At 33.0% G+C, this 24,133-nt stretch overlaps 1 long non-coding RNA gene and 1 pseudogene across 5 annotated transcripts; one reads left to right on the plus strand and one right to left on the minus strand.

Annotated features, from left to right (window-relative positions):
- The first annotated feature begins 7,593 nt into the window (after positions 1-7,593).
- Positions 7,594-10,340, plus strand: LOC112100265 (annotated as a pseudogene).
- Positions 10,341-10,468: 128 nt separating this feature from the next.
- LOC112100266 lies at positions 10,469-15,921 on the minus strand. 5 transcript variants are annotated; one of them, XR_002906586.1, is made up of 8 exons: positions 15,801-15,921; positions 15,137-15,303; positions 14,142-14,256; positions 13,190-13,321; positions 11,916-12,238; positions 11,736-11,837; positions 11,107-11,191; positions 10,469-11,016 (listed from the first exon to the last, which is right to left on the minus strand). It is a non-coding gene; the product is annotated as an uncharacterized LOC112100266 (long non-coding RNA). The 5 variants fall into 5 exon arrangements; XR_002906584.1 differs by lacking the exon at positions 11,107-11,191 and having other exon boundaries at positions 10,471-11,016; XR_002906585.1 differs by lacking the exon at positions 11,107-11,191 and having other exon boundaries at positions 10,471-11,016; positions 15,137-15,311.
- Between the last annotated feature and the right edge of the window lie 8,212 nt (positions 15,922-24,133).

Here is a 24,133-nt window from a genome sequence, read left to right on the forward strand (position 1 = left end):
AACTTGGCTCGGATGATTGCTGGTAAGGATCAGAAGGCGACAATTAATGGAAACTTAGTTCCAAATTGTATCAATAAACTTAGTATAGTGAGAGATTCACTACTACTAATGGGTTTGTTTTTTGTGAATTAGATCCCGTATGTTCTAATAAACAGGATCTGATTGAAGAAGATGTTTTTTTATTTATGGAAATCTCTTCTTTGTAGAGTATATTTAATTCTTTTTGCTTGCATGCAATTCTCACCCACATCATAATTTCCAAACGGACTTGGCCATGCATTAATGATTATTAATGTTTTGTGTTCTATTTTGTTAAATTGGGAAATTCGAGACGGATGAAAGAGAAGAATGAAAATAAATACTTTTAAAAGTGGAGGAAAGATGATGGAAAGATTAAAATTAATAGCCACATATCCAATTATTGGTTGGTGGTTACAATTTAACTTATTTGACAATGGAACATCTGATGTGCTGTATGTGAATTGGGTAAAACTTGTCTTACAAATAATGTAACAAACATCCAATAAATATAAATCATTGATTTTGATATTTCTTAAATTTAATGGATGAAAATAATTTTAACATGAAATGAGGGATGGGTGTAAAAATAATTTGTAAAAAAATTTATTTTTAATCACATATTTACTTTTTTTTTTCAAATAAGTCCTCGATAATTTTGTATAACTAAATAGTTTTGTAGTTCATCTCTCTTACATCTATTTTAAAATTTCATAAAACTTTTACTGTATTTTTATAAAAGTCTAAATGATTATTGTATTAATAAATATTTACAACTTTTGAATATATTTTTCTGCCTTTATAATTTCTTGTCTCTATTGAGACATATACTAAATTTTTCTTCTAACACACACACACACACACAAACACTCACTCACACACATTGATGCTGCGTTTACTTTTTGGATTGGAGCGGGAATCCTGAGGAGTGGGAATCCTTAGATTAGGAGTGTGGAGTGGGAGTGGGAGTAGGGTGTTTACTTAGACTAAATGAAAGTATGGATTGTTAATCAGAATCCTAATTATTTGTTTACTTTGTCTTGGATTGGGAGTAAATTATTTTAAATTACAATTTTATCCTTATGTACAGAATTATAATTTGTAATTAAAAAATTAATAAAAAATATATTTGGAAAATAAAATAAATATTTTATTATATTTATAAATTAATAATAATTACTAATATTCTTAATTATGTAAATCATAATTTTTTATTAATTTTAATTTAAATTATGTGAATAAAAATTATTAATAATAGCAACACAAATGAAATATTATTATTGATAATATAGTACAAAATTAATATTTTTTAGAATAAAATTTTATTATTACTAATTAAATAAATAATTAATATTTATTAAAATTAATGTTTAATATTATTAATTTAAATATAATATTTATTTATTTTTATTTTATTAAATTTAATAAAATAAATATGATATAATTATTATTTTTAATAAATATGATATTATTTATTTTATTAAATATGATATTATTTATTTTATTAAATATTATTTATTTATTTATTTTTATAAGGATAAAATGGGAAGAGGGGGGAGTGGATTCCCACTCCCACCTCCCCCCATGGGAGTGGGAATCCCACTCCCCACTCCAAAATTGGGTGGGACCCACGAATTCTCACTCTCACTCCTTCCTTTTTTAAGGTAAGTAAACACTAGAGTGGGAGGAATCCACACTCCACACTCCCACTCCAGAAAGTAAACACTACCTCAATCTACTTTCCCATCCTAATATATACCATCAATGTTGCCACATAGATTTTGTAATTTAAATTTATTATCCTAAATTATGAGAGATATTACATAAGTTAAATATCTCATGAATCTAACGAATTATTAGAAACATGAAATAATGAATAAATTATCAGAACCTCTAATAATTTCATAAAACATAGAAACCAATAAATTACCAACTTCTAACTATAGGTAAAGAGAATTTTTTTTTTTTTATGAAAGATTTCAACCTTTTTGATCTGATCAATGATTTAGAAATGTGGAGAAATAATAAATTAAATTGAATGTCATTATATTTATTAAATAAATTAAGAAACCCAAATTTATCTATAAATGATATAGAAGGTGTAAATAAACTATTAGAAATTAATAATTTCATTGAAGAAAATATAAAATAAATTAAAAAGTTAAGATATTAACTGAGTAAAGAATTTAATAAAGGTAAACAATTAATAAAAGGCTTCAATATTGAAAATCATGATATATTAAAGTAAGAGATCATTAATATAATTAATAAAAACTCAATAGATATAAGATTAAACAAGTTAAAGATTCAATTAAATAAATAAAAAATTATTGAGCAATTTAGTACTAAATTTGCTATAAATATAAATAGAAAATTTAAAAAAAAATTAAAGTTCTAACCGTATTGTTGCCTGGCTGCAGCCTGAACTCTAAAGCAAAACTTAACATCTTATTGATGTTTTTAATAATTATTATCTTTTCTAAGGATTTAAAAACTTATAGCTGTAACGTACAATTGATGTAAGATTAGCTTCGCCCATAATTAAATATCATTATGTTAAATGAAATTACAATTTTACCATAGACCGACATAGAAATGTTCCATGTTTCCTTTACTTTCTATTTTTGCTTTTTCACCCATTAGAGGGTTGAAATTAAAGTCAGCTTAATTAATCGAACCATTATTGATTATTATATCCAGTAAAGTTGCATGATACGATATTGATTCTACATGACTTAATTCTCATGATACAATTGTACGTTCTAAATAGTATCGGATTGGATTCAGCACTTACAGATACAGATGAATCTCTTCGTGGCGGGGCTTTGATGTTGTAATATGCAATGAAAGAAACAAATCAAAAGTAACTCAACCAAGTTTTAAAAAGACTTATCAAAAGAATGAGCAATAATTTCTGGTTTGATGCAAGTGTTCTTAATTATTCAGTAAATAATGGAGGAACTTTTGTCAACTCTCATAAATTTATGTTCTATTGAACAAGTTTCTGCAAGTTAAAGGAATTCTAATTGTTGTTGTTGTTGTTGTTGTTTTTTGGGTTTATGTGTTATTCACCCAATTTTGAAGGACTATTAGTGTTGAAACTTCCTTGTGTCAATAAGGTGCTTTTGTGGTTCTAGTCTTTAGGAAGTTTGTTGGTAATGATATTAAGATTGTGTTTACCTAGTCTTTAGGTTGTAGTTACTGGAAATGGTTGCAGTATTTGCTGGATAATGGCTGCTATTATTTTGTTAAGTTTGTTCATGTAACGCCTATAAAAGGCAACTTATTGTGAATAAAATATGCAGTACTTTCATCCATTTATCCTTGCTTTGAGTGTACTATTTCATATTCACTTATAACAGTGGTATCAAAGCTTGAATTAGAAAAGTGGGATTGACAGAGTTAGTAACAACAGTTTACTTTTTCACTTGTGTTGGAGCAGCATAAATTCATGGCTTTTGAGAATTTTGTTCAACTTGCAATTCCCCGCTTTGATGGTCACTATGACCATTGGAGCATGTTGATGGAGAATTTTTTAAGGTCCAGGGAGTATTGGCAGGTTGTTTCAACTAAAATAACTGAACCACCAACCAGTGTTGTTTTGACAGATGCTCAGAAAATAGAGCTTGAAGGGCAACGATTAAAGGATCTCAAGGAAAAGAATTACTTGTTCCAAGCTATTAATCACTCAATCTTAGAAACAATTCTTAACAAAGTACCAAGGGACAGCAAGGGCGAAGCGGGTACACCTTCAGACACTTCAAGCTGAATTTGAATCTTTATGAATGAAGATAGGAGAGTCAGTCTCAGCATATTTTGCAAGGACAATGGCAATCGCAAATAAGAGATGAATTTATGGCGAACAACTCGAAGATGTTATCATAATTGAGAAGATTCTTCGATCTTTGACGGAAAAATTTAACTATATTGTTTGTGCAATTGAGGAATCAAGGGATATTGACACACTTTTGATTGATGAATTGGAAAGCACTTTGCTAGTCCATGAGCAGAAAGTAATCCGGTAGGATAAGGAAGAACATGCATTACAGGCAGCAGAAAATCCCAAACCAACTGCAAGCACGGGCAGAACATATTAGAAGAAAATGTTGATGATTCTCAAGGAAAAGGAAAGGATTGTGATAGTCAGGATTCGACAGGACATAAACCAAAGTCTAAAGACAAATTGAATGTTAAATGCTTCCGTTGTCAGAAGTATGGTCATTACCGCTCCGAGTGCCGTACTAATTTAAATAAGAATCGTGGTCAGAAATCTAACTTTGCAGAAAAGGAGGAAGAAGAAATTTTCCTTCTTATGACATGTCATACAAAGGAGAAAAGACACCAAAATCTATGGTACTTAGATACCGGTTGCAGCAATCATATGTGTGGGGATAAATATGCTTTTTCTGACTTGGATGAGACTTTTCAAAATACTGTAAAATTTAGTGGTCATCTCCACCGTTTCTGTCATGGGGAAATGAAATGTTGCAATCCAAACCAAATGTAATTGTTGAGCAAATGTAATTGTTGAGATTATTGAGCATGGCTTTAGATTCAATTTGAGCAAATGTAATTGTTCCTTTTAAGGTGATGTAATTGGTGTAGGGAGAGGATTTAATTCGAATGATTTATGGTTCTAGAAAAAAACGAATTTTCTTTATGTTAACTTGAAACAATATGTGTGTAAATTTTTACGATGTTAGCAATATTTAATAACAGAATAGTTGAAATATTTTTAAATTGCATTGTAGTTTTTAAAAATATAAAATGGATATACGATTTTTTTTATTGCAATCTTACTACAAAAATAAGGGTTTTTGGTAATTGAAAAAAAAAACAAATTAATTATTTTAAAATAAATAATAATATTGACCCAAATTTTTGACATAAATTAAGTTCAAAAAATTTATTTAGCATAAAATGTCACAAGCTATTGATTAGTATCTATCATTGATTTGTGATCGAATTATGTTGTTATGTAAGCATAAAATTTATTTGCCATGTCTGCAAAATATGATAACATGTCATCTACCATGTCTAATGCCATGTTTTCAAAATGAGATGTCATGTCATTTGCTACATCAGATTCCATGTAAATAGAGAATTGTAACACAATTCCTTGACTGAAATATTTTGTCACTAATTATTGAATTTTCTGTCACTATATTATTACAAGGGCTTTTTTGACAGAATAAAATTATGCCAGTAGCATGATTTGTGACAATTATTCTGTCAAAAAATCCCAATTTTTTAGTTGTGTATGAGAAAGGAATTAGTTGATGGTTAAAGCCTGTGCAATGAGATATCTCACTAGTTCAGATTCAATATTGACGAGAGTTGTGTTGATTATTTTAAAGATCTTGTATTGTGTATTTATTTATTATATTATATGGGTATGAGTTAATTACAATATGTATCATGAAAACGATATTTACTCATAAAGGGTCCTCGGCCATAGTTCTTTCATCTTTGTTTATGTGGCATTATAGACATTCGAAAATCCATTTATGGTATTCATGAATAAAGAAAATGCTTCTAATTTGATCCAATTAATAAAAAGAGCGTACTTTTCATATTCGTGGACTAGGGAGACATTTGATTCAATTCGTCGATTTATAGAAATCTATGGTCTAACTCAACTCAAAAACTAGTTCGAAAATTAAAATTTATTACCCCATTAGTCCCCACGTAATTTTTAAATACCTCTCTTGAGGTTTGAGGTATTCATTTAGATGACGGGTTTACTTGTATTCTCACAAGGTTTGAGGTATTCATTTAGATGACGGGTTTACTTGTATTCTCACATACTTCCCTCTCTACTGTCTATATAAATGCATGTACGGTATTAGTATATAAGGGTGAATTCAGTAAGAGTGTTGGCTTGTGTGGGGATCTCGTAATCAAGCTTTTTTTCCCAAAGGAGAGAATTTGACTGTGTTGCCAGCTTTCCCAATATACAAAAGGTGAGCACAGTTAAAATTAGGTTGCGGATTACGGCAGTAACTACTTAGAGAAACTTTTCCGTTTTAGTTGCTAATTAGTCACTTAAATTTAAAAAAATTAGGGTCTCGTTAATCGATAACGATAACAAACACCGGACCTAACTTAGGAGGCCACTCAACTTTTGAGGGAGTGGTTAAAACAGCTGCTCCATGTTTAAAAGTATGCCCTTGACGCCTATATTCTTTGAAAAGCTCATTCTAGGAATTGCCATTTTTTTTTTTGAAAAGCTTATTCCAATTATTAGTTGAACAATTAATAGTCATTAATACACACGCACGCATACTTATGGTACGGTTAGATAAAACCTGTTATAAATTAATTAATTCCAACATGTTTCTTTTACTAGCTAGTTGGTTTTTTAAACATATGTATGAATTATCTAACGCTAAGTAACACGTAATCCAGGTAAAACAAGATTGAATTAAACAGAAGACTTATGAAGCTTGAGAGTCACAAAGCAGGCTTTTTCTCTATTATAATACTGCACAGCATGCATGCAAATTCAATTTAACTTCTCAGATCTCCTAAAGCTATATGATTGGACCTTTATTAATAACCGAAGAAGGAAGCTTAAGAGCCCATAGATGTATTAAGTACTTCTCCCCCAATGCTTATTTTAGTGGGAACAAAACAACTTCAGATTCCCAATAAGCCACCAGAGGAACAAAATCCACAAGCCAATATTCCGAAAGATTTTTGCTTTTCATGAATTAATACTATTAATTTAATGGGTCTGCCATTACTCCCTTATCTATGTCTTAATTATAATTATATGACTAGAACTTGAACAAAGATTGACTTGTGGATGTGTTGTCCGGCCGAATCCACTTGTTGGGCAGTGAGGGTAATTGCTTCCGGTGGAAAAAGAAAAAAAAGAGCTTAAATTTAATGTTAATTTTGGGATAATTATTTTCAGGAGTAATTTTTTAAAGAGATGAATCAATTTTATAAATTATCTTTTTGCAGTGGGGACAAGTTAATATTTTCCATTTTATTTTAAATCAGAGTCATCACCTAGAAAAATTATTCTGCAGGGGATAAAAAAATAAGAACAAGGTTGCAAGAGAAAAAAAAGACTCCATTTTATTTTAGGAGTGAGAGAACTGAAAAAAAAGGAGCAATGATATAGGCACAAACTCTTGTACAAATTTATTTTGTACAAACTGACGTGGCATTAATTCATTAATTGAATGAAAATATAAATTAATAAAAATAAATCATGTAGGTCAACTGATATTTAATTTAATTAATTTTATCACGCCATATCAATTTATATAAAATAAATTTGTACAAGAATTTATAAGAATTTGTGGTTGTATTATTATAAAAAAAAAACAAAACAACAGAGTAAGTGGGTCCTTATTACGACATTGACGACACGAACTTGGGATCGCTGTAAGTTACGTTTTAGCGTAACAGAGTAAGCGGTTGAAGTCCGTCTCAAAAAATAGTCAACGAAAGAGAATCTCTTCTACAGCCGGTCGTGACAAACATAACGGCGTCGTTTACACCATCAAATTACGAGAGGAATTCCATCTCTTCCAACACAAGTACACAACCCCACCCCCCCCCCCCCCCCCCCAAAAAAAATTCAGACCTCCACCACCGAATTCCAGCCAAAAGCATCAGTTAGCCGTTAAAGGAACCACACTTTAAACTCAATTCATCACAAAACTTCACGAAAATTACAGTCGCAATTAGCAACGCTAATAATGGCGGATTTTGGAAACTTCCCGGACACAGACGAGGAGTCAGCAGTCGGGCAAACCCTAAGTTAAATTTATATTTTCTAATTCGATGTTGCCTTTCGCCCCTCATTTCCTTCGTAAACAGTTTTTCTCGCTTCCCTCCAACCAAACAGGCCTTTTGAGTTAGGGTTCAGGGTTTTTTTCCCCCTTTTCGTAAACTATATTCGTTTATTTTGGTGTTAACCGAAATGAGAAACTTACAGTTATCGTTCAATCAAACGCAAAATGTGAGACTTGAAAAAGCTCTCGAAAAGCTTGAGTCTTTATCCTCAAATTCAAACCCTAACTCCAGTGTCACCGTCGGCGACACCATCCCTGTTTACGAAGATGGCGTCCTCAAGTAATCACGCATTCGGACTGAATCTATTTATTTTCGCTTTATTATTTTTATTTTTCTAAATTATGGATTTAATGAAATACTGGGGACACGGAACCTCGGACTGTAAGGGCGAGCTTGTTGCTGCGACTGCTATGGTGTTGTCGAACGCATCAACAAGTTGATCTACGTACGCGCTTTACGCTCCAGGTAATTGGAATTTGCTAGGCTTTAGTCTCTGTTTTAAATCTTATGCATTTGTGTTGTTTGGTTCGGAAAAATCGTTGCTTTTGTTTTAGTTCTATTGTTTGTTCATAGATACAAGCCGGAGACGGGAGATATTGTCATAGGACGTGTCATAGCGGTAAATTCAAATTACTTAATTAACTTCATTATTTGGAAGTTGATTCATATCACATTCTTGTACTGTATTGTATCTTCTACTTCTTCAATTTTAATATCTAGAACCTTAAAAATGTTCATTGTTCAGGTTGCTCCAAAGAGATGGAAATTGGAAGTAAACTTCACCCAAGATGCTATTTTGATGCTTTCTTCAATGAACTTTCTGATGGATTTAAGGTATCATACTTTTTCTTGAAGGTTGGTCTAGTTACCCTATTGGGTGACATATGCTATAACTGGGAGGTATCAAAAAAATAATTTTGTTCGTAAATAGGGCACCATATGAGGCATGGGGCTTGTCTTATATTTTTATGTTTAAGATCTGCCTAAATGTGGATAGTTTGGTATTGAATTTTCTCTTTTGCTTGCTAGAAGCGGCGAACGGCTGTGGATGAACTCAATATGCGCAGTGTTTTTACAGAAAATGACTTAGTCTGCGTAAGTGAATTGCTATGTATTCTTAATTTCTTTTATGGTGATTGTGCCATCTGAGGGAGAAAACAAGTTACTTATTTGATGTTACCAAAATCTGTTCTCTTTTACAGGCTGAAGTTGGTAGTTCATAGGGTGATGACAGTTTACAATTTCAAGCAAGAAATCAGAAGTATGGCAAGGTGTGTCATGTTTGAAAAGTTTTCAGGTGCATCTTCTGCACTTTTTTATCTTTACACTCACTCTTTTATAAGGAAGAACAATGTAGATGTGAAGGAATGGCCAATACCATCAGTACAAGAAAAATAATAATAATAATATTAGTAGGTAAATTTAATGTCCAACTATCAATTTCCCTTTTCCTTTTTGGCTTAGAATTAAGCTGCCAATTTGACTAACCTTGAGGAATGGCAAGTTGTACTTTAAAATTATGCCTTGGCATGGGCAAATCAATATTTGCTTGCAGCTAACTAACTGTTGAGGATGGGAACTTAAGAATTCCAAAGAAGACTAGGAGTAACTTAGTGTATTGATAATAACAATGTTTATGATTCATTTCTTCATGTAGGAAACAGAAAATTTTCATTGTTAAATTGTTTCTCTTTTTTACTTTAAGACCTAGCATCATTGCCATCAACATTATTTCATTAGCATCAGTTTTTCATCCTATTCGTACCTGTAATGTATTGATATGGACATGTACCAATACGCCTTCAGCTCGAGAGGGGTCAACTGCTCAGAGTCGATCCTTATCTAGTCAAGAGACGGAAACAACATTTTCACCACCTAGAACAGTATGGAATTGACTTGATAATTGGATGTAATGGATACATCTGGATTGGTGAGCATGTTGAAGCCAGAGACAAGACGGCGGTGGATCAAGGAAGCGATTCTGAACAACCAATCACCAAATATGATAAAATTTCCATGGATCTTGATGAACAAGATGGAACTTGCACTCCACGAGAAGCGAGACAGAACGTTTGCAGAATTGCAATTTTTTTATTTGGGATTAGGTCTTTGGTGGTTTGGCATTGTTTGCTTTTCCATGTTGTACATGTTTCTGGGATTTGCTTCATTCGTTCGCAGGGAGCACGGTTTATTTCTTGTTATCTCCATAGGCGTGAATGCTTATATTACATGTTATTGTTAAGATGCATGTACTACTTCAGTTCTGGTAACTTATGTCCATCAGGATTAGGCAGTGCATGTTTGTGTCATCATTCAAAGTATCACTGCTATTCGTTTATAATTCTGTTCAATGTTGTAGCCCTTAACTCATGTTTGTTCCTTCCTTCTGGCGATTGATCCTTGAAGTCTCTTTGTTGGTTCAATTTTAGTGGTTATGTTTGCACAGAAGAATGTGGTCTGCATATTCAGTATCATTAATTTGCAGTAATGATCATTGTGTCCCTCTTCCTCTTAAAGCTTTTGGAAATTCACAATAAGCCCCGTGAGTCTGGGTCTTTCTATATGCATGTGCCTCTATTCGGGTGCATGCTTGTCTGTGGTGTGTGAGCATGCTTGTGATACAATTATCTAATGTCTACTATTTCATTGATTGTGGAGAGGACTAGGGTGTATGCACATGGGTTAATTGGCAGAATGGTATGTCTGACATTGTTATATCCATTCCTTCTCGATAACAGTTGCAAAATTTTTGTTACAAAGTTCACGGCCTTGCTAAATCTTTCCCTACAAACGTGTACAGGTGGTCACTCACTCAATCATTTCCGTTAGTTACTGATATGGATTCTCAACGAAGATCAGACGCTGGTGTCACTATCAAATTCAATAACACATAGATCCATAAATTATGTTCTTGACAACATAATGAGTAATTTCTGCTTCTTCAATGCTTGTAATGATGAAGTTGGTGGAGCTAGTCTTTTCTTTTCAAATGTACTAGTTCTGCTTTCCGATTTTTCATCTTCATCATTCTCACCATGTCCATCTCTAGTAGAGGGGGTGGACGACTCAGCATTTTTGGCAGCATTTCTTTTTCCAACATTCAACCTGATCTGCAACTTTCTTTCAGCAGGGTCGTTTGAGGCTCCAATTTTTTATTGGCATGAAACTTTTGCGCCAAGTCCAAGCCTACAACAACATGAGGAATGTTATTACCAGCATCCTATGATGAACAAAAAAATAAAAAATCTATGGTCGGGTTAGGATGAATACACTGACCTAGACGGCCTGGCCTCTTATGCACATACATAGGCAACTGACACACATACGTAGGCATACAAAACTCAATGCATATACATAAAAACTGCACCAACATCAGATAAATTAGACTCAAATAACTTAAATTAAATTACAGTCAGTAAAAAAACAAAATAAGTATTACATCCATTATCCAGAAAATGAAATGATAATCCTAGTGTTTTCTAAAGAATTTTCATGTCATCTATCCACTTGCTGTTTATTACTATTAAAAAATTTACCATGAACCTTCTAATATGAAAATGACTCCAAAGACCAAAACACCAGATTTTTATACTCAAGAATTAACCATGCACCTAATAATACTTATGGATGCCACTGTTGCAAAAAATAATCCATCATCTTACTATTTAAAGATCAAACATATTAGAAAAAGGAAAAATAAAACAAAACAAACAAAAACAGTTTGCCAAGTACACTGAGCAAGTAGATATTCCAACTTCACCAGACATCCTATTGTGCCCTTTTGCACTTGTTTTGGAGCTATTAATGTGAGGTAGTCATGACGAAACAATTACAACACTGACTTGGCAAATTATTATAATGAAAATCAATCGATGTGATCAATCAAAAAAGAAATTAAATCTTACCCAGATACATCTCTATGAAAGCGATCTGCGACCCATGCCAGCAGCTTGAGGATGCAGTCAATAGATCCTCCTCTAGCTGCCAAGTGAAGAGGAGTGCTTCTTCTGCAAACAAACAGAAAAAGAAATAAATATAGAATAAAAATGAAAAAGAGAAACGGACATCAACAGGTGAAGAATTACCAGAATGAATGTGATCCCAAAGCTTCTCAAAGATCTTGTGCCTTCTATACGGTGAGATTATGGCCACAACGCCAGGATTTGCACTTTCGGCTTAGGGTTGTTGTGTGTTGATTGAAAGTTGTGACGGCATAGTCATCCATATACAACCATGTCAAAAGCTAGCCCTGCCCAACTAAGTCCAAATGGATGACAAAAAGTGAACATTATCCCACAGACAAGAAACTTGGTCTTCCCTCTTATATTCAAAAATGCAATCTTGCCAAATAACCCAAAAAGGAGCTAGAACATCACACTGCCCGAGAACCTTAGGTTCTATCCTTGCCCTAAAGCAAAAAATATTTTCCATTAGCAAATAGCTACAAGAATTTGGAGCATCCCAAAATCAATAACATAATTGAGAATCAATGCATGTATCCGCAAGCATTTATTTAGTAGACAACTGATTCCCAAAACAATTTTAAATTTCTGACAGAATTACTTCATTGCCTAAATTCTACCAAGCTTTTCAGTTAATACGCTCAAAATACAATCCACGGGTGCATTTAAATAAATTGGGTTATTTAACGCCTACAATCTTTGGAACCTCATCGAATTGCTACCAAAAGTAATCCACACCAAACAATCAACACGTGAAATACAGGACCTTTTGACAGAGAAAATACGGCTGACGAAGAAATTGGAAACCCATAGAGGCACTATACTTCTCCTAATACTAATAATGGAACAAAATGACATCATAAAACACTCAATATGCCATTAGAGGAATAAATCCATACCAATGACGAGCTAAATATGACATTTTTCTAGAATTAATAATTCTTGAAACAAAAAGCACAGTAATTATCTGCATTTTAAATAATCCTAAAACCAGGATAATGACTTATTTATGTCATGAAAAGAACCTACAAACGCTTATTTTTTAATCTTTTTTATTTCCAAGCAAAAACAACATTCTTCTATTCTTTTGTCAACAACAAAACAGGTTATGTTACAATAATTATTTTCAACATAGAACTTGAACCCTGGGAGAGATAGAAGGAAAAGACATAGATGTCTGACTGAGAGAGAGTTAAGACAGTGTGAGAGGTAAAAGAACAACACGGCTTAGAAGTTAGAATCATCATCCACTTATCTCACTTAATCGTTGGTGTAAAAGTCCTCATAGAAGAAAGAAATATTATTTTGAAGGGTAAAATGTAAACAAATTAAAATTTTAGATAAAATTGTGACACGTTTATATTAAGCGTGTATATTAAGATTTAAGAGAGAGTCACCATTATACCGCACAGGTCAGCTCCCAGTTGAACTTGCGAGTTTGGGTTTGAGTTCCAGTCCCACAGTTAGTGAAAGTAGGTATTAGGTAATCATCTTTACCAGCTGAAATATCAAAACCTGTCTGTATAAGCCTGCACATTACAATTTAATCATCAGCAAAGGAGGTGGCTGCAGCGAGAAACAAGACATTATGTAGTAATTACAAAACATTGAAAATCATCATATTTTATCAGTCACAAAACCTAAGATAGTCTCCCCATAGCAACTATAAATATTGGGGGGCAAAAAAAAGGACCACAAAGTAGAACACTCCCCTCTTTTTCCTCCAAACATATACAAAATTTCAGTTCACTCCTAAGCTGAGAACCATTCTACTTTCAAGATTCAACCAATGAAATAACCATAATATTCTTATTAAAAAAAATGAAATAACCATAGTACAAAATAATTATCCTCTAATTCAAATATTGCTTCAGAATTTACAATTTATGCTAGAATCAATTGGTGAAACCTAGGGAATCGGAATGATACATTTATTTAACCCAAAAGGTGAATATCAAGCTTAAGGTTCTTACATATTGAGACGATCAAATTTCATTCATTCTGAACATGAGATGCAACTTGAACTATTTCAAGTTATTCCAAAAGAAAGCATTGAAAGAAATTTGTTCATCCTACGTGGTATAAGTAGTCTCAGTTAGTATTCTGCATCATCAGTTAAATCATTTGGATTATTAACAATGATCTTTTTTATTAGCTGAATTGATAACTCTCTAAGCCACCACTGTAAAGCTAGCATTTGGATTATAACTGATAGAGAAGAATAAAATGAAAAAAAAACAGAGCTAAATAGGTTGATATAATGAAACTTGTCGTCAAATGTCAGATCCGACTTCTTCAAACGAACTAAAGTCCAGCAATGAAAATTTCACATACAAGCAACTAGAATACCTGCAAGATAGCTTAAATTAAAAGTTTTCTGACTCCTTCAGCAGAGATGCCAACAATTTCCAAAACCTTTTGTTGGACCTCACGTTTATAAATTCTCAAACCTTCCTCCACCAATCTGACAACATCATGGAAAACAAGCAACACCACATTTAATTGTCTTTAATTTATAAAAAGCTTCAAGCACTACAGATGCCAGGATATAATGAGAAACCAATCATAGAACATGTCATGAGCAAGGGCACAAAGAGAGGAAATATCTCCATTGCTTCAGTGTGATGACAATCATCATGAAACAATATCAACATATATGATTTAGGGATACATGAAATATAACAACCTTCGAAATGAAATTAATATACAGTGATAGAACAATATAAAACAAATAACTACATAAAGAAAGAGCTTACACTGTTGTTTGTGTTTGTGTGTGTGTGCTTTTTTGTGTTGGGGGGGGGGGGGGGGGAGAGCTGAAGTTAAAAGCTGAACTCTGGTTACCGTTCTTCCATTTGTATGTAAAGTCGCTCAAATTCCTTAGTCATGGCATAATAGATTCTCTAATATATATAATGAATAATTCTTTTAAAAGAAGCCCCTGAACTTAGAATTACTTCCACTTCTTCCAATTCTTAGTTATAACAAGGCATGAATGAGTTTTGCTATTTTTAGTGAGATATAGAAAGGTATGTACCCTCTTTTTATCTTGCAACTTCAAAACCTGGTAAGCCTCTCTCAAAACCTGAATTTAGACGAATGGACTCCAAATGAAAGGATTTTCTTACAAAAGCTAAAAGATTGAATGGCATGGTGAAAATGGGAAAATGAAAATATAAAGCAGAAGAAAAAGTTTCAATCTGATAAGACAAATACAGAAAAGCCAAGTTCTTATTTGCCATTCCAATATTATTAATGCAGAATTACTCTAATTTATTTTTCAGTTAAGGTTAGTAACAATTTATCTGAAAATAACTGAACCAACTCGGTTACTACGACATTACTCTTTCTCTTCTACTTCTGGTTCATCAATAGCCACGTTCACCAACACGAGTCCACTCTTCCCCCCTTGACTTATTTCCCCAACCTTTAGGTCTCTCAAAGTGCAGCAGCAAGAAATGATCTTTGCATCAGTATAAGCAGTGTGAAGCCCTCCTAAGAAATCGACCACCTGTTTGGCTAGAAAAACTCCATTACTCATTGCCACACCTTATACTTTCACCCCTTTCATTAAAACACAAGCATTACTTACCCATTTTTAGACATAATTTATTTTTCTGATATCACATCATTCAGGGAGGGGGAAAAAAAAAAAAAACACACACACACACACACACAATTAACTGACTTCAGCACATAAATTACAACAAGCTGTCAATTCACAAAAATAAGGAAAATTAACTCAATCAAGTGAAGTAGGCCACAAAATGACCTCAATAAAATATCAGGGACCACTAAAATCGAACCAAATTCAGTTAAACAAAGAATCACTCATCAAAGATAGGCAAAAGGAAAAAAGAAATGAATAACAGAGAAAATTGCTTATAAAAATTCAATAAAAAAATAAAAAAAGCTAATCATCTATTTTTGATTTAGTGATTTCGTCCGCATATAAGACAAAATAGAAATTCTGAAATATACCTAGGGTTTCTAGCTTTGGAAATTTACCTTACGAGAAACCAGGCTCTCTGTTGCTAGCGTTCTAACTTTACCACTATGGCCAAGCGACGCCGATCAGCTGGGATGATCGGATTTCGCAGCGGCGACGATGCAAATGTTTTATGTTTGGGTTTGACGGTAGACGAAGGAACGTTTAGTGTCTTGGGGGTAATTTTGGGATTCTATTTTTTATTTTTTTAATTGAAGTAAAATGACCACAAGGACCTTGCTATGTTACAGCTTCTGCAAGTAACATAGCCAATGAGAATCCTCCACTCGTGTTGGTGCTGATGCAACCAGGGCAAGGCAACTGTTCAGAGAATCCTCCACTCGTGTTGGTGCTGATGCAACCAGGGCAAGGCAGCTGTTCATGCAAAGTGAAAATGCCGAGGCCGTTAGTTGCAGCTTCTGCAACGTAGCCTTGTCCCAATAATTTTAAGTATCCCCAAGTTGTAACACATTTAATGTTCAGAGTAGTTAAACAATTAATTTTTCTTTTGCATAAAAACAGAATATAAATTTGGACACAGAATTTTATTAATAATATAACGCTGTTCAATTGGGCCACATAATACAAAGACAATAAACAATAAAAAAAAAAATTTAAAAAGAAGTAAAAATCTAGTCTGCTTTGCGCTTATTTCCTTCGAGCAAAAGCACTTTCAGACCTTCAAAACTTCTAACTAATTAGAAAATGGAAAGATGACAACATATTTACGAGGACCCTACAGTGGCACCAGAAATATATACATACATATATATATATATATATATATAGACACACACACAGACATCAAATGGCCACAACTTCCAGGTTACTCTCATGATCGTCAGTTGAACTTGGCTGCAGGTTTTGGATGTGGTTCGTTTCTGCTTCAATAATGTTCTCTTCGTCAACGTTTTCCGCAATTTCTTGATTCCGGTCCACACGAGTGATCATGATACGTCGAATCCAGTTGAAGCAGCGCTTAAACAGGGAAGCTAACGTTGCATAACAGAGTGATAAGATTATGAGGCAAAAATAGGGCACCAGGAAGAGAAATGGAGCCAAAATGACAGACGCAACCACCGAGATAGCCAACAGGACAGAGGGTTCTCCACAACTCACGGAAATGGAGCGGCTCACACTGACAGTGAGTCTGATAGGTGTGAGGAGGAAGAGCAGTAATGGCATGATGACGGCAGGAATCAAGAGCCAGAATTCTAGCTTGAAAATTGGATTCAAAAGTATCTTACTGGTACCATCCTGGACGTCCCATGAGTTGCCATCCTGATACCTGAGGAACAGGAAAAAGATGATAAGGTTTAGCAAAGGCGGAAACAAATACCTCAAATCAATTAACAGATCCATGCTTATGAGGAAGATCAATTTGGCAATGGCAGGGGCTTGAATTTTGATTTTATTTATTTTCTTTTTTTTTTTTTTTCCTTTCTTTCTCTCTGCTGCTAAAGATGCCGAGAGCTTGTGTGTGCAAAGGGTAACTGGAGGATTTATAGCTCCGGGGATGTCTACGAAAGTACCCGGAAGGGTTACTAGCTCGAAATGCTGTGTGTGTACAAAGGCTTGTCTTTTTCTTCAGATAAAAACAAAATAGTGCCATGGTGGACATGCAAGATGACATCACATCTTGTTTTTCAAATAAAAAACAAGATTGCGCCAAGAATCGTGTTAAGGATTGTTGCTAGTTATAAATAATCTTGTTATGTTGTGTCACTAAAATTAATAATTAAATGGACACAAGTAATTAGGTGTTTGATAAATCATCTTAAAAATAAGTGTGTATCGATGATGGCATTATAAACTCATTCTAACCCAGTTTAAGTTAAAATAATTTTTCATTAAACATTATTTTTTTAGACTACTATGACTTTTTTTATTTCAGCTAAGTATATGAATTTTTGTTAGGGACTAATACTTTATTAAGATTATAAAGAATCGTGTTAAGGACCACTATGACTATTGATTATTTTATTAAGACTTGTATGAGATTTTTCAAAGATCACTAGGCTCATAGCTTTCCATTAGGTGTGAATGTGATTGACAAATTTATTATTAAAGTGTTTTCTTGTATGACAACCAAAAAGATATAAGGTCAAATTGTTTTAACTAGTGCCGACCGTCAACGTGCCAACGTCACGTGTTGGCCAAGTCCTATTATCCTGTCCAAAATTTGGAGAAATTTTTTAATTTTATAAAATTTTTGGGCTTTCCCTCATCGGCTATTTCTTTTCTTCTTTTCTGATAAATCTTATGTGCTATTCATTAATTGCTTTTATTTATATTTTTAAACACTATTCAACACAAGTTACTTAACAACAAAGGCATACGCAAAATTAAAACTTATTCAGGATTTATAGCTTTTGACAAATCACAATTTGTCTTTGAGTCTGTGATGCCGATGCGGGACTACCCCTGACGAGATATGGCTGGATATAAATATAAAAATTGCATTCAGTCTTCTAGTAGGTAGGCAACGATATTCTGGAAGGAAATGTTATGCGAATTTTGTGATCCAATTTGCCCTGACTTTGGGTCCCTCACCATTTCAATTTCAACAAACTACCAACATACAGATTTTGTAACTTAATTAGACCCAATTAATACACATACATACATACATAAAAATGTATGCTCATAGTACAAATAAAGGCCATTGGACTTGTTACCAACAGCAAATGGTGCATTTCGATGCCATTCACGTGTGAAGCAACATTATTATTGTGTCAGTGTTTTCACTTCTGTAGACGAGGGAAGGACATCTAAGTTTCTTGATGATTGACCCGCATAGCTTTGCTTCAATTTGGCTATTGACTACATATTAATCACTTACCTGCTTGCTAAATCAAGGACTCTAAATCATACCAATCTTTTTCCATGTATCTATTTGCGAATCTTTGACCATAGTTAGCGATGTTATTTACTTTTTATCATAAATTTACAAATGCAAAAACTTAATGCATTTTATTTTTTATTTTTTCCTAAATGGAACGATAATGAATTTCCAAACCATGCTTCCATGCAACTTAGGGAATCAAGGAGACAAGGACTCGGAGTGGTTTGTTCTGCACTTCCACAAAAGAAGAAGCACTGGATTTTGCTGACAAAAAACGTCCTTGTTTATGATATCTTTTGGTCTATCTCAATTTGGTGTTCTCTCCCTTTTTTCTCTTAAATGTTTCTATTCAAGTGATGCGATAAAAATGGCAAACGAGTCCAAGTGTTGATTCTTTGATCCAATATTGTCAATCTGTCCGGTTCAAGGAAGCATAATTGAACATAACACGAAATCACTTAAACTCGAATTGTTATATATCAAAGGGTAGATTATCAGTTAATATATTGTCAATACTCCTCCTAGAATAATTTTTTCATTATTTTTAAATGTACTTTTGCTCATATTTATTATAAATTAAAATAAACCATATAATAGAAATTAAAATAAAAAATTTCAAAATTAAAAATAAGAAATATAAGTTTCGGTGTGAATAAAAATTAATAATAAGATAATTTTTCTTATATTTTTTTTATTATTTTTTAAATATTTTTCTTATAATATATATACAAACACATACATGCATGCATGCATGCACACACACACATATATAAGATAAATTACCAAACAAATGACTGATTTTCTTTTAAATTTTTGGTGCCGTGGGAGTTTTCGAATTGTATGAAAGCAACTTGCGATAAGTTATATATATTAATTTTAATAGGGCATGGGAGATTGACAATCCTCCCATATCAAATCTATTTGCAGTTCTTTTTAATTCTTATATTTATATGCATGATTTTCTTTTCTTTTATTAACAAATCTGCGTTAAGGAGGAAATTTTTTTTCCCCTTACAACGATACCCTTAAGATGCCTGCTGCATGCATATTTAGTTAGCTGTTAATGATTTACTGTTAAAATTTATTTTTTGTTTTTATTTTTTAAATTCACTCTAGGTTTTGCAGTGGCAGGAGCATGGAAAAGTTTGTCGGTTAAGTGATTCGAAATTTTTTCTCCTATTGATAAATAACTAATTAAGTTTTCTCTTTCCTTTTTTTTAAAAAATTTTTTAATCCGACCGATGACTATTTAATTGAGTTTCACCAGTTGAAAAGGACTTATTGGAGTGTAATAGATTCAAAGAAAACTTCAAAGGATAAGTCTATTATTGGCAGATTGACGATTGGGTTGGAATAATCAAAGTAGAAGGATAAACCAATTATCCACGGGCACAATTAAAATTTCAAATAGATATATATTTAATTATGTAATTGCCTAAAACCTCCCAAGCGTCTTACTTAATCTGCTCAAAATAGAATATTCTACAGCCACTTTTTTGATAAATTGGGTTATTTAACGCCTAAAAATAAGCTTCAATAGAATTTTCTTACCTAACCACTTAACTCATAGATGTATTAGGTAGGTACTTTCTCCTAAAGCTTATTTTAATTGAACAAAACAACTTCACATCAAATTTGCAAAGTCAATATTCCACAAAATTTTTCCTTCTCATGAATTAATAACTCTACCAATATAAAAAAACATATTTCACCTACACGTATGGAAAATTTTTTTTATTGTGTCTGTTTGTGACCATCATTATTAGGTTGAGTTGAGTATACACGTATGGAAAATTTTTTCTATTGTGTCCGTTTGTGACCATTATTATTAGGTTGACCATTATTTTTTCTATGGTTATTTTTTTAATCTTAAATTTTAAAAATAAATGCAAAATCGTAGTGTATAAAGCCGATTTTTTTTTCCCCATAATGAATTTTCAACCATGCTTCCTTACAACTTAGGGAATTAAGGAGTTGGGAGTGGTGTGTTCCGCACTTCCACGTCCTTGTTTATGAGATCTTTTGGTCCAATATGTCAATTTCATATTGTCTCCCTCTCTCTTTTTCTTTTTTTCTTTTTTTTTTTGTCTATTTAAGGTTTCTATTCAAGTAATGCGGTGACAATAGCAAACAAGTCCGAGTGTTGATTGTTTGATCCAATATTGTCAATCTGTCCGGTTGGAAGCATAATCTACTCCTCGAAAATATAATTTTACATTTTTCAGATAATCACGAGATTCCTCTCTCCATAAATCTTATGTTAATTTGCACACCACATTACCTTTTCTCATACCCAATATAATGCACAAATAAATCAATCTCTTTTGATATGAATATGCATAGCGACGTTGTTATGATCAAGTTAAAAGTTCTATGATAAAGAAGAGTTCGCTCTAATTTCACGTAAAAAATTGAATTCATAATAAAACTGTTCCAAATTTTAAATTAATGACGAACTTGCTCCAAAAATTTAGTTTGCTATAGGGTGAACATGATTTTTCTTGCTCATAATATGGCAGCACAAGAGCTATTCATCTATTGCTATACGTACTATAAGTGGGCCAGCGGAGGTTCGGAGTGCACACACGTGGCGCACCAACGAGCGGCGTTGCAAAGCACTGATATCATATCACTCGTGGCCCATCAGCTACACGAGGGAATTGTAAGAGAGATTGTAACATCTTTCAAGTTTTTTTTTTTTTTTGGTTTGATATTCTGGACGAAAACGGTTTACCGTTTATTGAGAAAACGGCTAACCGTTTAAGTCCAGAGAGCATGTTTTCTGTTCTGGGTAAAACAGCGTACCGTTTATGGAGAAAACAGCTAACCGTTTAACTCCAGAGAGCATGTTTTATGGTCTAGAGAAAACGGCTCACCGATTATTGAGAAAACGGTTAACCATTTATGTACAAAGAGCAACGTATTTGACATTCTGGAATAAAACGGCTCACCGTTTATTGAGAAAACGGTGAACCGTTTATTTCCAGAAAGGCGTCAACTAGAAACGGTTGACAAGCTTGAAAATTTCAAGTGTTGATCGTTGCAAATTCAAACCAAAAGAGTTTTTTGAAGAAGTACCATTTCGAATGGTTGCATTCTTTTGAATTAACATCTTCTTCATAAAGGAAACATATACAATAAGATTAAAATCAGATTTGTGCAGGTTTAATAAATGTTCTGGAAATACAATCTTATTTGCTAAAGATTGTATTCAGGATTTGATATATCTTGGGGGTAATTTGCCATTAAAACTCTATAGCAAACCAAGATTGGTGAGGGCAAATAAAACCTTAAAGGAAAGTGTGTAAACACGTCTCAAATCCTAAGAAATTTCATTGTTCTTTGCCTCCATATTCTCATAATTCACCAACAATCTTTAAGGTTTTATTTTGTGCAAATGGAGGTTGAGAAGAGTTTGACATCATTTCTGAATCCTAGTGTCCATCTCGATCGTTTTGATGGAACTAATTTCACTCGTTGGAAGGGAAAATTGTTCTTTCTCCTTACTGTTCTTAAAGTGGCATATGTTCTTGATCCGAAATTGGAACCATTTCCAGAACCAAGAGAAGATGATACCGAAGTTGTTAAGGCTGCAAGGAAACGTCGTGAAGATGATGAATTGATATGCCGGGGTCACATACTCAATACGCTTTCTGACAGATTATATGATCTCTACAATTCTATGACTTCTCCGGTGGAAATTTGGAATGCTCTTGAATACAAATACAAAACGGAGAAAGAAGGTACTGACAAATTCCTTGTATCTAAATATTTTGAATTTATTATGGTAGACACAAAATCCATTCTTGATCAAATACATGAGTTACAAATTATTGTTGCTAAGCTTCGAGAGTTAAAAGTTGAAATTTCTGAATCATTTCAAGTTGGGGCTATTATTGCTAAATTGCCTCAAAGTTGGAATGATTATAGAAAGAAACTCCTTCATAGTAAAGAGAACATAACTTTAGAAGAATTGCAAAAACACTTGGTAATTGAAGAAGAGACTAGGTCTCGTGAATCCAAGGATAAGCATGATTCTACTAAAGTTAATGTTGTTGAAGCTAGTAAATTCTCAAAGAATTTTAAAGTCAAGAATGACAAGAAATTCAAGAAGTCCAGCACACAAAAGTTTTCTGGAAATTGTTTCTTTTGTGGTAAGAAAGGCCATCGCCAAAGTGATTGTAGATTCAAGAAGAAAAAGGAAGAAGTGAATTCCCATAAAGCTAATGTTATTGAAAACAAATCTGAAGAGATTTGTGCTATGGTTTCTGAAATGCAAATTGGCATGATTACCGAAACCAATATGGCTGAAACTAAGTCCTATGATTGGTGGCTTGATTCGGGTGCAACAATTCATGTTTGTAATGATAAGAAATTTTTCTTATCATACAAAGAAGAAACGGAAGGACAAATGGTTCTCATGGGGAACAATAATGCAGCCATAGTAGCAGGGAAAGGAGTAGTTGAGATCAACTTCACTTCTGGAAAGAAAGTCACATTGTATAATGTCTTTCATGTACCTTCCGTTAGGAAGAATCTTATTTCTGCTAGTTGTATGTGTAAGCATGGGCTTAAGATTGTGCTTGAGGGTAATACTTGTATTGTGTCAAAGAATGGATTATTTGTTGGGAAAAGGGTATTCTTGTGATGGAATGTACAAACTCAGCATTAATAATAATAATATCAACTTAGCTTATATTGTTGAGTCTTGTGATGTTTGGCATGCTAGATTAGCACATTTGAACTTTAGATCTTTGAAATACATGTCTAAGCATGGTTTGATTAATTGCAATGATGTTAAAGGTCATAAGTGTGAAATCTGCATCCAAGCTAAAATAACTAAGAAACCTTTTCCTAAAGCTGAACGAAATACTCAAATATTGGATTTGATACATACTGATATTTGTGAGTATAATGGCATTTTAACAAGAGGAGGTAAGAGATACTTCATCACTTTTATTGATGATTGTTCTAGATACACTTATGTGTATTTACTTAGAACAAAAAGTGAAGCTTTTGATAAATTTAAAATTTTCAAAGCTGAAGTTGAGAACCAAAAAGATAAGAAAATCAAAATGGTTCCTAGTGATAGAGGTGGTGAATATTTCTCAATTGAATTTAATAAATATTGTGAAGAAGTTGGAATTATTCACCAAAGATCAGCTCCATTTACTCCTCAACAAAATGGTTTGGCTGAGAGGAAGAATAGGATCTTCACGGATATGATAAATTCCATGATCCTTAATGCAAAACTACCAAATAATTTGTGGGGGGAAGCATTACTCACTGCATGTCATATTCATAACAGAATTACATCTTTGAAAACACATATATCTCCTTATGAAATTTGGAAAGGAAGAAAACCAAACTTGATGTATTTAAGGGTCTGGGGTTGTTTAGCTTTTTATAAAATACATGACCCTAAGTCATCAAAGTTGAGTGCTAGAGGTATAAAAAGTGTTTTCGTAGGATATGCTGAAAATTCCAAGGCTTATAGGTTGTTAGATT

Source organism: Citrus clementina, unplaced genomic scaffold, assembly GCF_000493195.1.
Source record: "Citrus clementina cultivar Clemenules unplaced genomic scaffold, Citrus_clementina_v1.0 scaffold_9, whole genome shotgun sequence".
In the NCBI taxonomy this organism is placed as follows: Eukaryota; Viridiplantae; Streptophyta; class Magnoliopsida; order Sapindales; family Rutaceae; genus Citrus; species Citrus x clementina.